The sequence below is a fragment of the Orcinus orca genome, chromosome 9 (genome assembly GCF_937001465.1).
Source record: "Orcinus orca chromosome 9, mOrcOrc1.1, whole genome shotgun sequence".
Classification (NCBI taxonomy): Eukaryota; Metazoa; Chordata; class Mammalia; order Artiodactyla; family Delphinidae; genus Orcinus; species Orcinus orca.
This window is the reverse complement of record NC_064567.1, coordinates 80133406-80147690: the sequence shown is the minus strand read 5'-3', so window position 1 is coordinate 80147690 and position 14285 is coordinate 80133406. Positions and strand designations below refer to the sequence as shown.

Sequence of the window (14285 nt, the reverse complement as noted above, 5' to 3'; positions counted from 1 at the left end):
ATGATGTTGACAAAAGGGAACACTTGTGAACTGTTAGTGGGGATATAATTTTGCAGCAACTACGGAAAACAATATGAAGCTTGCTCAGAAAAGTTAAAAATAGCCCTGTTACACAATCCAGCAATTCCACTTCTGGGTATTTATCCAAAAAAAAAATAAAAGCACTAACTTGAAAAGAAATATGCACTCCCATATTTCTTGCAGCATTATCCACAATAACCAATATATGGAATCAACCTAAGTTCCTATCAAAAGATGAAGGGATAAGAAAGATATTATATCTATATCTATAGATATTATATCTATATTACCTATATTTACATACACACAGTGGATATTATTTAGCCATTAGAAAGAAAGAAATTCTACCATTTTTAACACTGATGTACCTTGGGTAATTATGCTGATATAAGTCATAAAGAAAAAGACAAATACTATGTGATATCCTTTATATATGGAAATAAAAAGAAGCCAAACTTATAAAAATAAAGAATACAATGTTGGTCACCAGGGGCTGGCATGTGGGGAATAGGAGAGATGTTGTTTAAGGATACAAACTTTTAACTAATAGTAAATAATTCCTAAAGATCTGATGCACACGATAGTCAATACAGACCATGGTATTGTATTATAATCATCAAACTTGCTAAGAGACTAGATCTTAATTTTTCTAACCACAATAAAGAAATAATAATTATGTGACATGACAGAGGTGATACCTACTGCTACAGTGGCAAAGCATAACACTTAAATGTATCAAAGCACCATTAAATTCAAGTAATATTTTATGTTAAGTATAAGAAAAAAGAAATGCAATAAGCATAATCAATATACAAACAGATCAAGCAGAATAAATTTTCTGTAAGTTAGAAGACAGTAAGTTGAAAATATCCACTCAGAGGAGAACAACGAAAAAAAGAGTGAAGAAGGATTTTGTGATCTATCGGATACCATCAAAAGAAACCTTCTGTGAATTATGGAGTCTTAAAAGGAAAAGATAGAGAGAGAAGGCTTATTTAAAGAAATAGTTGCAAAGAACTTTTGTAATCAGGGGAGAGATTTGGATATCCAAGTTCATGAAGCTCATAGGGCACCAAAATAAAAAAAAAAATTAAAGAAAAACATTCCCCAAAACACATTATAGTAAAACTGTCAACCATCAAAAGCAAAGAATCTGAAAAGCACCAAGTGGAGAGAAGCTTATAACTTACAGGAGAAACCTCATAAGGTTATCAGTTGATTTCTCAGCAGAAACCTCACAGTCTAGGAGAGAGTGGGATAATACATTCAAATTACCCAATGAAAAAAAAAACTGCCAACAAAGAGTATCCTCTCCATCATAATTGTCCTTCTTAAATAAAGAGATTAAAAACTTTCCCAAAAAAGCTGAGTTCATAATCACTATTTCTGTCTTTAAAAAATTCTAAAAGAGTTCCTCAAGCTGCAATAAAAGTAAACTAAATAGTACCATGAAAACATATGAGAATACGCAAGACTTGTAAACATAAGTATATAGTTAAGGTAAGAATACTTTTAATAATGTGATATGGTGGTGTGTTAACCGATTAACTTTAGTATAAAGGTTAAAGTATGTGATTATTAAAATAACTGCAGCTATAATAATTTTAACATGTAAACAATATACAAAGAGGTAAGCTGTAACACATACAAAAATTTTGTAACATATACAAAAATTCATGGAGGGGAGTAAAAGCAGAGTTTTGCATTTGTGTCATGGAATTATATTATCAACATAAAATACACTTATATCTGTAAGATGTTTTCTGTATGCCTCATGGAACCACAGAGCAAAAATCTTACAGTAGATTCAGAAAACATAAAGAGATGGGAATCATAACATACCACTACAGAATATCACTAATTCACAAAGAAAGGCAGCAACAGAGGAAGGAACAACAAAAAAATCCAGAAAACAATAAGATGGCATCGGAAAGTCCTTAACTGTCAATAATTACTGTAAACATAAATGTATTAAATTCTTTAGTCCAAAGTCATAGAGTGGCTAGACAGATAAAAATACAAGATCGAACTATATGCTAGCTGTCAGAGACTCACTTCAGAGTTAAAAACACAAATAAGCTCAAATTGAAGCTCTGGTACAAGATATTCCATACAAGTGGAAACCAAAAGAAAGCAGTGGTAGGTAGAGTTATACCAGACAAAATAGACTTTAAGCCTAAAGCTGCAACAAGGGAAAAAAAAATAAGGGCATTATATAATGATAATGTTTTCAATTTATCAAGACAAAAATCATAAATATGTACCCAACAGTGGAGGATCTTAATATATTAAGCAAACACTAACAGATTTGAAGAGACAAATAGACAATACTAAAAAAAAAAAAAAAATGTAGGGATCTTTAATACCCAACTTTCAACAATGAATAGGTCATCCAAAAAGAAAATCAATAAGGAAATACTGAACCTGAGCTGTACATTAGACCAAATGGACTGAACAGACCAAAACAGAACAGTCCATCCAACAGCAGCAGAATACATATTCTTCTCAAGTGAACACTGAACATTCTCCAGGACAGATCATGTGATTGGTCACTAAACAAGTCTTCACAAATTTAAGAAGACTGACATCATACTAAGTATTTTTTCAACCATAATGGTAAGAAACCAGAAACGAACAGGACAGACTCTGGAAAATTTACAAATATGTGGAAATTAAACAACATGATCCTAAATAATCAATGGGTCAAAGGAAAAAACTAAATAAAAAGACCACGGGCTTCCCTGGTGGCACAGTAGTTAAGAATCTGCCTGCCAATGCAAGGGACACGGGTTGGATCCCTGGCCCAGGAAGATCGCACATGCTGCAGAGCAACTAAGCCCGTGCGCTGAACTATTGAGCCTGTGCTCAAGAGCCCGCAAGCCACAACTAATGAGCCCACATGCCACAACTATTGAAGCCCGCATGCCTAGAGCCCGTGCTCTGCAACAAGAGAAGCCACCGCAATGAGAAGCCCGCGCACCGCAACGAAGAGTAGCCCCCACTCATGGCAACCAGAGAAAACCCGTGTGCAGCAACGCCGACACAACACAGCCAAAGATAAAAACAAATAAATTAATTTATTTTAAAAAATCAATAAAAAGACTGAATCATGAAGAAATGAAACAATCTAAACAGACCAAATTACTATTAAGGATATTGAATCAGTTCTCAAAAACCTTCTAACAAAAAAATACCATGACTAGATGGCTTCACTGGTGAATTCTACGAAACTTTTAAAGAAGAATTAATATGAATCATTTTTAATTGGGTAAATCATATAAATCTATTTGTGGGTGATACACTTTGTATATTATAAATACACTAGGGGAGACATACCCACAGTGATATAAAATAAGTTAGAGCTACTGGTTCTTAATCTCTGATTTCTTTGAAAAATTATTTATCATTTGAGTTGAGCTTTGTTTCATAAATTAAACACAAATGAGCATACATTAATAATGAGATTTTTGTAAACTTTTTTGAAAATACAAAGAAGTGATAAAGAAGAGTATGACTGTTATATTAGTATGGAGTATAATGGAAACTTACAAGAACAAGGCTTGACCAATTGCAACCTCCACTTGAAAAGCCAATATCTTTAATAAACAAAGGTGACAATGTTCATTTTCCAAAGAAAACTACAAGCAAAAAAAAAGAAGAAGAAATGGGATTTTCCAGATTTACCTTAATGGTTTATGCACATTTTCTCAGTGAATCACACCAGACATTTACTAAAGATAAAATATATGAACTTCATAGTGGAGGAATCTTGCGGAAAGCACCTGAACCAGTGAATGGCAGGTGTAATGGGACAAATGATTATCAGGTGACTGAAGCTCACAAGACACATTATCACTACTGTGGTATTCCAGGTGAAAATACATAAGAAAAGCAAAATCTGAAACTATCATGAAAAAAATGTCACTTTTATGCAAATTTCAGTCCACATATACCTCCCATGTTCCCTGACTGTTACACTGTATTTAAATAGTCTTTCTTATCAACATACAGAGCAAATCTCTCCTAATTACTTTTTCTCCCAGAACCTTATCTGGGCCACTAATGCCATCCCACTTAAAAGAGCATTTTCTTAATCCTGCTGTGATAAGCTGACGTTTCTGTTGCATTCAGATGTACATTAATCATTCCACTTTCCCTTCTTCACTAATATCCAGCATCTGAAATTATGCCATAGGGCATTTCGGCTATTACTGCCTTCCCATGTTGATCTTTCACAAAGAGAATAATTTCAGTAGTTGAATGTCATTTATTCATAGTGAGAATTCTCCATGCTCTGTAGGGAGCATGGATGCAGACAATGGGGAAAAGGCTCTGGATCACAGGGGAGAGGTACCCTAAAGAGTGGACTTTGACTATCATAAGAAGGAAAAAAATAAGTAGTTGAAAAGAACTTTGCAAGGCAGGAACATCAGTAGAAAATTAAAGGTTTGTAGGTTCACAATCCATGAAATTTCAGGAGGAAAAGCAGACACAGCCTCTGACCCAGGACAGGACACTCCCCTGGGAAGCTGCCATTCCCTCATCTTCCTCCTGCTTTGGTTGTCTTCTCATGGACATTATGTTGAGGCACCACATCAGCATGTTGAGAATATGCTTTCAGCACCATCAGCACAGCTCCTTCACCTGTTCCCACTACAGCCACAGACAAATGGACCTCAAAATGCTGAAATGCCAACATTTTGAAAAAGAGAGATTCAGGAACGATGACCCCTGAATGGAGACCAAACTGTGAGCTTTTTCCTTCCTGTCTACACACGCTCTCCCCTCACGCAGATGCCCAAAAACTCTGCTACAGCACAGAGTCAGTGGACTATGCTGCCCCGCCCCTTCCAGTCCCATGTAGAGCAGACACCGATGTCTCCCCAAAGGAAGAAGGACCAAAGACTGGAAGCAACTCTCACCGATTACCCAGCAGCCCTTGGGCTTAAACCTGGCCTCACCTTAGAATCACCTGGAATTAAAACAACATGGATGCTCCCACCCAGATCAATAGACAGACTCTGTGGGGAGGGCACAGATGATGTTATTTCTAAATACTCATCATGTAGTACTAATGGGAAACTGCATGGGACCCACGTAGCAAACATTTCTTCTGCAGCTTCAAAGTGCATATAAATTTGAGGGAGATCAGGGCCCCACTTTAGGTTATGATCCTCCTCATGGGGCTCATGAAATGGCATCTTTAACAAGCTTTTTGTTGGAGCAGATGTTACTCCCTCAGACCCGTATTCAGCAGCACTGAGCTAGAGATATTAGGCATAGCACACCTGAGTCCACTGTGTAGCGTGAAGGTTTGGGATAAGAACTTCCAGAAGTGCAGGTTCCCTGGGCCTGATTCCTAGGGACTGAGCTCTTCCTGGAATGGGTGTGGCCTTGCTGTTGCCTAGGGTAGATGCTACTGTGTTGGTGGAAATCATGTGGTGGGTTTAGGGAGATGTGAGGGGTCACCCATAGAAATCTACTGAAAGGTACCCTTAGTCCTTAGGTCCTCTAGCCCTCTCTCCTCTCAGGGCCCACTTGACCCACAGGACTTCCTGGGGGCAGAGCATGACCACCTGTCCTTAGGTAAGCTGAGACTCCATACCCCCAAAGATGCAGAGCACAAAGTTGTTTACACCACAGATTTGTTTGAAAATAAACCGAAGGCAGTGATGGAGGGTGGGTTAACATTTTGGGTTGGGAATGGACAGAAACCTTTGAAAATAATGACATGAATGCGTATCTGATGATTAACAAAAAAGTCATGATCTATATTAAGTAATAAAGCACATTATAAATGAATCAACAGATCAGAATAATTTGCTTACTGTGTGTGTGTTATGAATTGTAGAGTCACAGTTTGTTCTCCTGACCCCCACTTTATACTTTCTAACATCTTTAAAGTGCATTAATTAAATAAAAATTAGAGAAAAGCATATCTGCTTTTTCAAATATTCTTTGAGAATACTGAATCATTTAAAAATTGTATTTTATTCTTTTTTAAAAATTAATTTTTTATACAATTTTAAGTTTACATTTCATTTAATTATTATAAAATATTATTTCCCTGTTTTGTAAAATACATCCCCACCCACAGCCAATATTTGTACCTCCCACTCCCCAACCCCTATATTGCTCCTCCATGAACCCCAGGGGTAACCACTAGTTTGTTCTATATATCTGTGAGTTTGTTTTGTTATATTTACTGATTTGTTGTACTTTTTAGATTCCACATATATGTGATATCACACGGTACTTGCCTTTCTCAGTCTGACTTATGTCACTTAGCATAATGCCCTCCAACTCCACCCGTGTTGCTGAAAATGGAAAAATTTTATGTTTTTTTATGGCTGAGTAGGATGGCATTGTGTGTATATATATCACATCATCTTTATCCATTCATCTGTTGATGAACACTTAGCTTGCTTCCATATCTTGGCAGTTGTAAAAAATGCTGCTATGAACACTGAGGTGCATGTATCTTTTTGAATTAGTGTTTTGGGGCTGTTTTTGTTATCCACCCAGGAGTGGAATCGCTGGGTCATATGGTAGTTCTATTTTTAGTTTTGGAATCTTTTAATATATGCCAATAAGTGTTTCATGCTCCACTTACCAATGTAAATATTTAAATTTTAAGTGATTGTTTAAAAAGCCATTTAGGTTCATAGCAAAAGTGAAAACATGACAGAGATTTCCCATATGCTTCCTGCTCCCACACAGGTATAGGCCCCTCATGCTCAACACCCCACAAAAGAGTGGTACATTTGTACCGTCGATGGGTCTACATTGATACATCATACTTGTTCAAAGACCATAGTTTACCTTATGGTTCATCCTTAGTGATGTACATTCTGTGGGATTGGACAAATGCATAATGATAAGAATCCATCATTATATCAATAGTATTATACAGATTATTTTAATTATCCTGAGAATTCTCTAGACTTAAGCTATTCATTGTCCCATCTCTGCCACCCTGGGCTACCACTGACTTTTTAACTGTCTTATACATATGTCTTTAACATAATATCGTATCTTTGGAATCATATATCTTGTACCATTTTCATACTTGTTTCTTTCACCTTGTAATATGCACTTAAGAATTCCAGCCACTATGGAAAAGAGTTTGGAGATTCCTTAAAAAACTAAAAGCTACCATATGATCCAGCAATTCCACTACTTGGTATAAATGTGAAAAAAACAAAAACACTAATCCGAAAGGATACTTGCACCTCTATGTTGATAGCAGCACTATTTACAGTAGCCAAGACACTGAAACAACACAAGTTACTATCAACAGACAATTGACCTTAGAAGATATGGTAGGGACTTCCCTGCTGGCACAGTGGTTGAGAATCCACCTGCCAATGCAGGGGACATGGGTTTGAGCCCTGGTCTGAGAAGATCCCACATGCCGTGGAGCAACTGGCCCCATGAGCCACAACTGCTGAACCTGCATGCCACGACTGCTGAGGCCCACGTGCCTAGAACCCCTGCTCTGCAACAAGAGAAGCCACCGCAACGAGAAGACTGCACACCACGACGAAGAGTGGCCCCCACTTGCAGCGACTAGGGAAAGCCATGCGCAGCAATGAAGACACAACGCAGCCAGAAATAAAATAAATAAATATTTTTAAAAAGATGTGGTGTATGTACCTGTATAATGGAATATTACTCAGCCATAAAAAAGAATAAAATAATGCTATTTAAAGCAACATGGATGGACCTAGAGAACATTATGCTTAATGAAATAAGACAGAGGAAGACAAATGCTATATGATCACTTATAGGTGGAATCTAAAAAAATAATACATAAATTTATATACAAAACAGAAACACACTCACAGACACAGAAAACAAACTTATGGTTACCAGAGGGGAAAGGCAGGGGAAGATGAACAAATTAGGGTATGGAATTAACATATACAAGCTATTATACATAACATAGATAAGCAGCAAGGATTTACTGTATAGCACAGAGAACTTTATTCAGTAGCTTGTAATAACCTATAATGGAATGGAATCTGCAAAAAAAAATCAGTATGCTGTACAACAGAAACTAACATTATTTTATATCATTTATACTTCAAAAGAGAAAAAAAGAATTTCCCATATATTTTTATGGCTTGATAGCTTACTTTTTTAGTGCTGAATATTATTCCCTTCCCAGAATATACTAGAGCATATTTTTCCATTCATCTACTGAAGGACACCTTAGTTTCATTCACATTTTGGCAATATTGAATAAAGGTACTAAAAATATCCATATGCAGATTTTTTATGGACAAATGTTTTTAACTCCTTTCAGTATACATGCATGAGAACACTTTCTGGATTGTATAGTAAGAGTATGTTCAATGTTGGAGAAAGTGTCGGTCTGTCTTCCAAAGTAGGTCTATTATTTTTCATTTCCACCAGCAATGAACGAGAGCTCCTATTGATCCACATCTTCTACAGCATTTGTTGCTGTCATTGTTCCACATTTTGGCCAGTCTAAGAGTTACATAGTGGTATATCATTGTATTTTTAATTTGCATTTTAATGACAGCATGTAATCTGGATTATTCTTCCATATACTTACATGCGAAGTGTCTGTGTTCTCTGGTGAGGTGGCTGTAAATTGTGTTGGTCCACTTTTTAACTGAGCTGCTTTTCTTATTTTTTTTCGACCCAACCTGTATTTTATTTCTTTTCTTGCCTTACTGCATGAGCAAGGGACGTCCTTGATTTTTAACTGAATTTAGTGGGAAAGTCTCATGTTTCTAACCACTAAGCACAATGTGCGGTGAAAGTTTTTGTAGATTTTTGTTATCAACTTGAGAAAACTCCTATTTATTTCTATTTTATTGAGAGTTTTCATGAAGAATGAGTGTTGGATTTTTTAAAAAAGTCTTCTGCATCTATTGATATGATAATATAGTTTTCTTCTTTAGGTTGTTAATATGATGGCTGTAATTATTGGATTTTAGAATGTGGAACAGGCCTTGCATATCTGGAATAAATCCTTCTCATTCATGGTACACAATTCTGTCAAAACATTGTTGGGTTCGTTAATTCGTTAATATTTTTTTGAGGAGTTTTGCATCTAAGTTCCAGAGAGATATTGGTCAGTAGTTTCCTTTACTATTCATATTTTTGTCTTGAGTTCCCACGTTGTGTTTTTGGTGTCAGACTTTCATTTGAGGAAATTCTCAGTCATTTAAAAAATATCTTCTGTTTTCTATCTTTATTCTTCTCTTGCTATACCCATTATGTATATGTCATAGCATTTTTAGTTGTTCCACAATTATTGATTATTTGGTTCTGTTGGTTTCTTTCCAGCCCATTTTCTCTTTTCTTTTGAGATTTGAAGGTTTCTCTTGATAGGTATTCAAGCTCAGAGATATTTATCCTCAGCCAGCTCTTTGGCTACTAAAATGAAATACCAGAGACTTGGTAGTTTATAAACAACAAATTTTATTCTCATAATGGCTGAAGTGCTTTCCCTAACTAAGGCCCTGATGCTGGTCCTAACTAGACGCTGGTGCTGTCCCTAAAGTAGGCCCTGATGCTGTCAATAACTAAGGTCCTGACACTATCCTTAGCTAATGTCCTGACGCTGGTCCTAACTAAGGCCATGAAGCTGTCTCTAATTCCCTAAGTCTATCTTTAACTAATGGCCTAACTTTTTCCCTAATTACTCTATGACACTGGCGCTAACAAAGGCCCTGACATGTCCCTGAATAGATGCTGACAGTGTTGCTAACGTAGGCCCTGATACTGTCGATAACTAAGGTCCTGACACTACCCCTAAGTACCTGACACTGTCCCTAAGGCCCTGACAATGTCCCTAACACCTGTACTGTCTCTTACTAGGGGTCTCAAGTTTTCTCTAACAGAGGCCCTGATGCTGTCCCTAACTAAGGCCCTGAATCTGCCCCTAACTAATGTCCTAACAATGGCCCTACCTAACACTCTGAGGCTGGCCCTATTAATGTCCTGACAGTGTCCCTAACTGAGGCCCTGACACTCTTCCTAAAGACTTGATGCTGTGTCTACCTAAGGCACTAACATTTTCTGTAACTGATTATCTGACTCTTTCCCTAGCTAACACCCTAACTTTGTCCCTAACACCCTGACACTAGTCCTAACTAAGGCCCTGACAATGTCCCTAAGTAACAGCCTGAACTGTGTCTAATCAAGTCCCTCAAGCTATCTCTAACTGAAGCCTTGACATTCTCCCTAACCAAGCCCCTGATGCCATCCCAAGCTAATGGCCTGAGCTATAACTTGTGAAGACCCAAACCCTGTCCCTAAGACCTTGACACTCTCCCTAACTTGGGCTCTGACGCTTTCCCTCATAGACCAGGCTGTCACTAAATAACACCCTGATCCTGCCCATTACTAAAGCCCTGAATATGTCCCTAAGAAAGTCTCTGAAGTGTCCCTAAGTAACGGCCTGAACTGTCTCTTACTAAAGCCCTCAAATTATTTCTGAGGTCCTGACAACACTGTCCCTAAGGGCCTGTTGCTGGGCCCTAACTAACGTCCTGATGCTGAACCTAATTGGGGCCCTGATGCTCTTCCTAAGGCCTTGATGCTGATTCTACCTGAGGCCCTAAAACTGCCTATAACTAATGACCTCTTTCCCTGACACCCTAATTTTGTCCCTCATTAATGCACTGACACTGTTCGACACAACAGCCCTGATGTTGACCCAGTCTAAGGTCTTGATGATGTCCCTCATAGCCTTAGATGCCCTCACTGTTGGCCTGACCCTGTCCCTAACCAAGGCCCTGACCCTCTTCCTAAGGTTGTGATAATATCTCTACCTAAGGCACTAACACTGTCTATAATAATGCCCCAACTCTTTCCCTAACACCGTGATGCTGTCCCTGATAGCCTCATATACCTCTCAATAATGCCCTGATTCCGTCTAACTAAGGCCCTGAATATGTCCCTAAGTAAGTCTCTGATGCTGTCCCTAAGGCCCTGATGCACTCTCTACCTGAGGCACTGACACTGTCTATAATAATGGCCCGACTCTTTCCCTAACACACTGATGCTGTCCCTGAGGCTCTGAAGATGTCCCTAAGTAACAGCCTGAACTGTGTCCAATTAAGGCCCGCAAATTATCTCTAACTGAAGCCTTGACATTCTCCCTAACGAAGCCCCTGATGCTGTCCCAAGCTAATGGTCTGAACTAGAACTTGCAAAGTCCTTAACCCTGTCCCTAGGACCCTGATACTCTCCCTAACTTAGGCCCTGATGCTCTCAGAGCCTAAGTGGTCACTAAATAATGCCCTGATCCTGTCCATTACTAAGGTCCTAAATATGTCCCTAAAAGTCAGTGAGGTGTCCCTAACTATCTCTTACTAAGGCCCTCAAGTTTTCTCTGAGGTCCTGACACTAAGGCCCTGATGCTCTTCCTAACTAAGGCCTTGACGCTGTCTCTACCTGAGGCCCTGACACTGTCTACAATAATGGCCTGCCTCTTTCCCTAACTAATACGCTGATGATGTCACTAATAGCTGCAGACATCCCACAATAATACCCTGACACTCACCCTATCTACAGCTCTGATTCTGGCATTATTTAAGTCTATGAGAATAGACCTAAAGAACAGGCTGAACTATTTCTAACTAAGTCCCTGACGGTGACCCTAATAGACTGAGATATCCAACACTATCACCCTGATCCTGTCCATAACTAAGGCCCTGAATATGTCCCTAAGAAAGTCTCTTACGATGTCCCTAACTAACGGCCTGAACTCTCTTTACTAAGGCCCTAAGTTATCTCTGAGGCCCTGACGCTGTCCCTAACCATGGCCCTGAAGCTGTCCCTCATAGCATTTACTGTCACTAAATAACACCCCGATCCTGACCATTACTAAGGCCCTGAATACGTCCCTAAGAAAGTCTCTGATGTGTCCCTAACTAACGGCCTGAACTGTCTTATATTAAGGCCCTCAAGTTTTCTCTGAGGTCCTGACACTATCCCTCACTAAGGCCTTGAGGCTGGCCCTAACTAATGTCCTGATGCTGTCCATAACATCGATGAAGCTCCGATGCTCTTCTTAACTAAGGCCTTGTCAAAGTCTCTACCTGTGGCCCTGCCACTGTCTGTAACTAATGACCTGACTCTTTATCTAGCTAACACCCTAATTATATCCCTCACTAATGCCCTGAGAATGGTCTTAACTTTGGCCCTGATGCTGGCCCTAACTAATGACATGACACTGGCCCTTACTAAGGCCTCACATTGGGGTTGTCCCAGGCTGATGGGCAGTTTTCTCTTGTCCGCATCTCTAGCCAGCTGCCTGCCATTGGCTACTCTAAGATTCTACGATGCAGTGGTCCCATGTGGGATGTGCCTGAATAAGCTGACCTGCGGGAGGAGGGTCATGGCCACTCTGCCCTCCAGGGGACTGCGGCTCAGGGTAGGAATCACTCAGCCAGTGTCTGGACACGGTTCTGTGTCCTTGTTTGTTGTAATTTCCTTGGAGTTACCTCTAACATTTTTTAAATGGATCTCCCCCTCGACATATTTATAATATAAATTATTTGCCACATTAAAATTCAGGAATGACATTATTAGAATGAGCAGGAAGGCACAGGACGCCCCCCCGCAAGGATCTATTACTTGGAGGATTTAAAATTCTAATGAAAACACTCATTCTCATCACCCTCTTAGGCATCAGCACAAGGCCGGAATCAGCTGCATTCTTTATTTATCCCTCTGATTTTTCCAGAACCTTTCCTTCGAGGAGAAATCTCTGGATTCTGAGGGAACTGTGAGTGGTAACCACCAGGTAAATCTGATTCTGAAAAGCAAGAGGAAAAGAGACAGGGCAGGAGATGAGAATCGATGATGGGGAGAAGCAAGGGCGTCCATGTGCAATCTCAGGCTGAGTCTGGGTTAATCTCCAACGAAGCTAAGGACCACCAGGAGCTGGCCCCACTGGCCTTGTCACCTGGTGTGGGGATTGGGGACATCCAAACCACCATGCCCACTTTCAGAGAAATAAAGAAGGTGGGAGGGCGCCCCTGGGAGCCACATTGAAAATGTTCATGTTGTGAAATAATAAGATGCCTTTTTCAGAAAAGTAAAGACTCTTCTCTTGGTTCTCAAAGACTTGCAAATACTCTGTGTCCTTCTGGAGGCATGCTGAGGCCTTCAGCCTTTGAGAGCAGTAATGGGAGGGAATATGGGCTCAAAACAATCTGGCACTCACTCCCTGAGGGTGCTGAGAATGACCCGTGTCCACCCCTCGGGTGCTGTGGGGCCTGAAACCCCCTGATCACCGAGGACGGGAGGGGCCACACAGACACTCCACTGGACCACCGGGGGCTTGGCTGCTGGGCTACAGTCCTTTATCAGATACATGGTTTGCAAACATCTTGTGCCATTTCGGATGGTGGATTATCTTGTTCCTTGCTCCTTTTATAAACAATGTTTTTTTCATTTTGAGGAAGTCCAATTCAACTATTTTATCTTTTGTTGCTTGTGCTTTTGGTAGCAGATCTAAGAAATCATACCCAAATCCAAGGTCATGAAGATTTACTCTCATGTTTTCTTCTATGAGTTTTATAATTTTGGTTCTTAGATCTAGGCCTTTGATCCATTTTGTGTTGATTTTGTTTATGGGATGGGGGAAAGGTAAGGGTCTAACTTTCTTCTTCTGTGTGTCAGTATCCAGCTGTCCCAGCACCTGTGCTGTTTGGGAGAAAATATTTGCAGATGATGTGACCAACAAGGGCCTAATTTCTAAAATATACAAACAGCTCATACAACTCAAAAAAAAATCAAAAAGTGGGCAGAAGGTCTAAATAGACATTTCTCCAAAGAAGACATACAGATGGCCAATAGGCACATGAAAAGATGCTCCACGTTGCTAATTATTAGAACAATGCAGATCAAAACTACAGTGAGGTATCCCCTCATAGTGGTCAGAATAGCCATCAATAAAAAGTCTATAAATAAACGCTGGAGGGTGTGTGGAGAAAAGGAAACCCTCCTATGCTGTTGGTCAGAACGTAAATTGGTGCAGCCACTATGAAAAACAGTATGGAGGTTCCTCAAAAAACTATAAATAGAGCTGCTGGGGCTTCCTTGTTGGTGCAGTGGTTAAGAATCCGCCTGCCAATGCAAGGGACACGGGTTCGAGCCCTGGCCCGGGAAGATCCCAAATGCTGTGGAGTAACTAAGCCCGTGAGCAACAAGTACTAAGCCTGTGCTCTAGAGCCCATGAGCCACAACTACTGAGCCTACATGACACAACTACT

The 14285-nt window shown here is 39.6% G+C and overlaps 1 long non-coding RNA gene across 1 annotated transcript in view; it reads left to right on the top strand.

The window, feature by feature from the left end:
• LOC125965437 (uncharacterized) overlaps positions 1 to 12779 on the top strand; it is a 36947-nt gene extending 24168 nt beyond the window's left edge. The window contains exons 2-3 of the long non-coding RNA XR_007479313.1: positions 4681 to 4770; positions 12752 to 12779. This is a non-coding gene — a long non-coding RNA (uncharacterized LOC125965437). The remainder of the gene's footprint in view (positions 1 to 4680; positions 4771 to 12751) is intronic.
• Positions 12780 to 14285: the final 1506 nt, after the last annotated feature.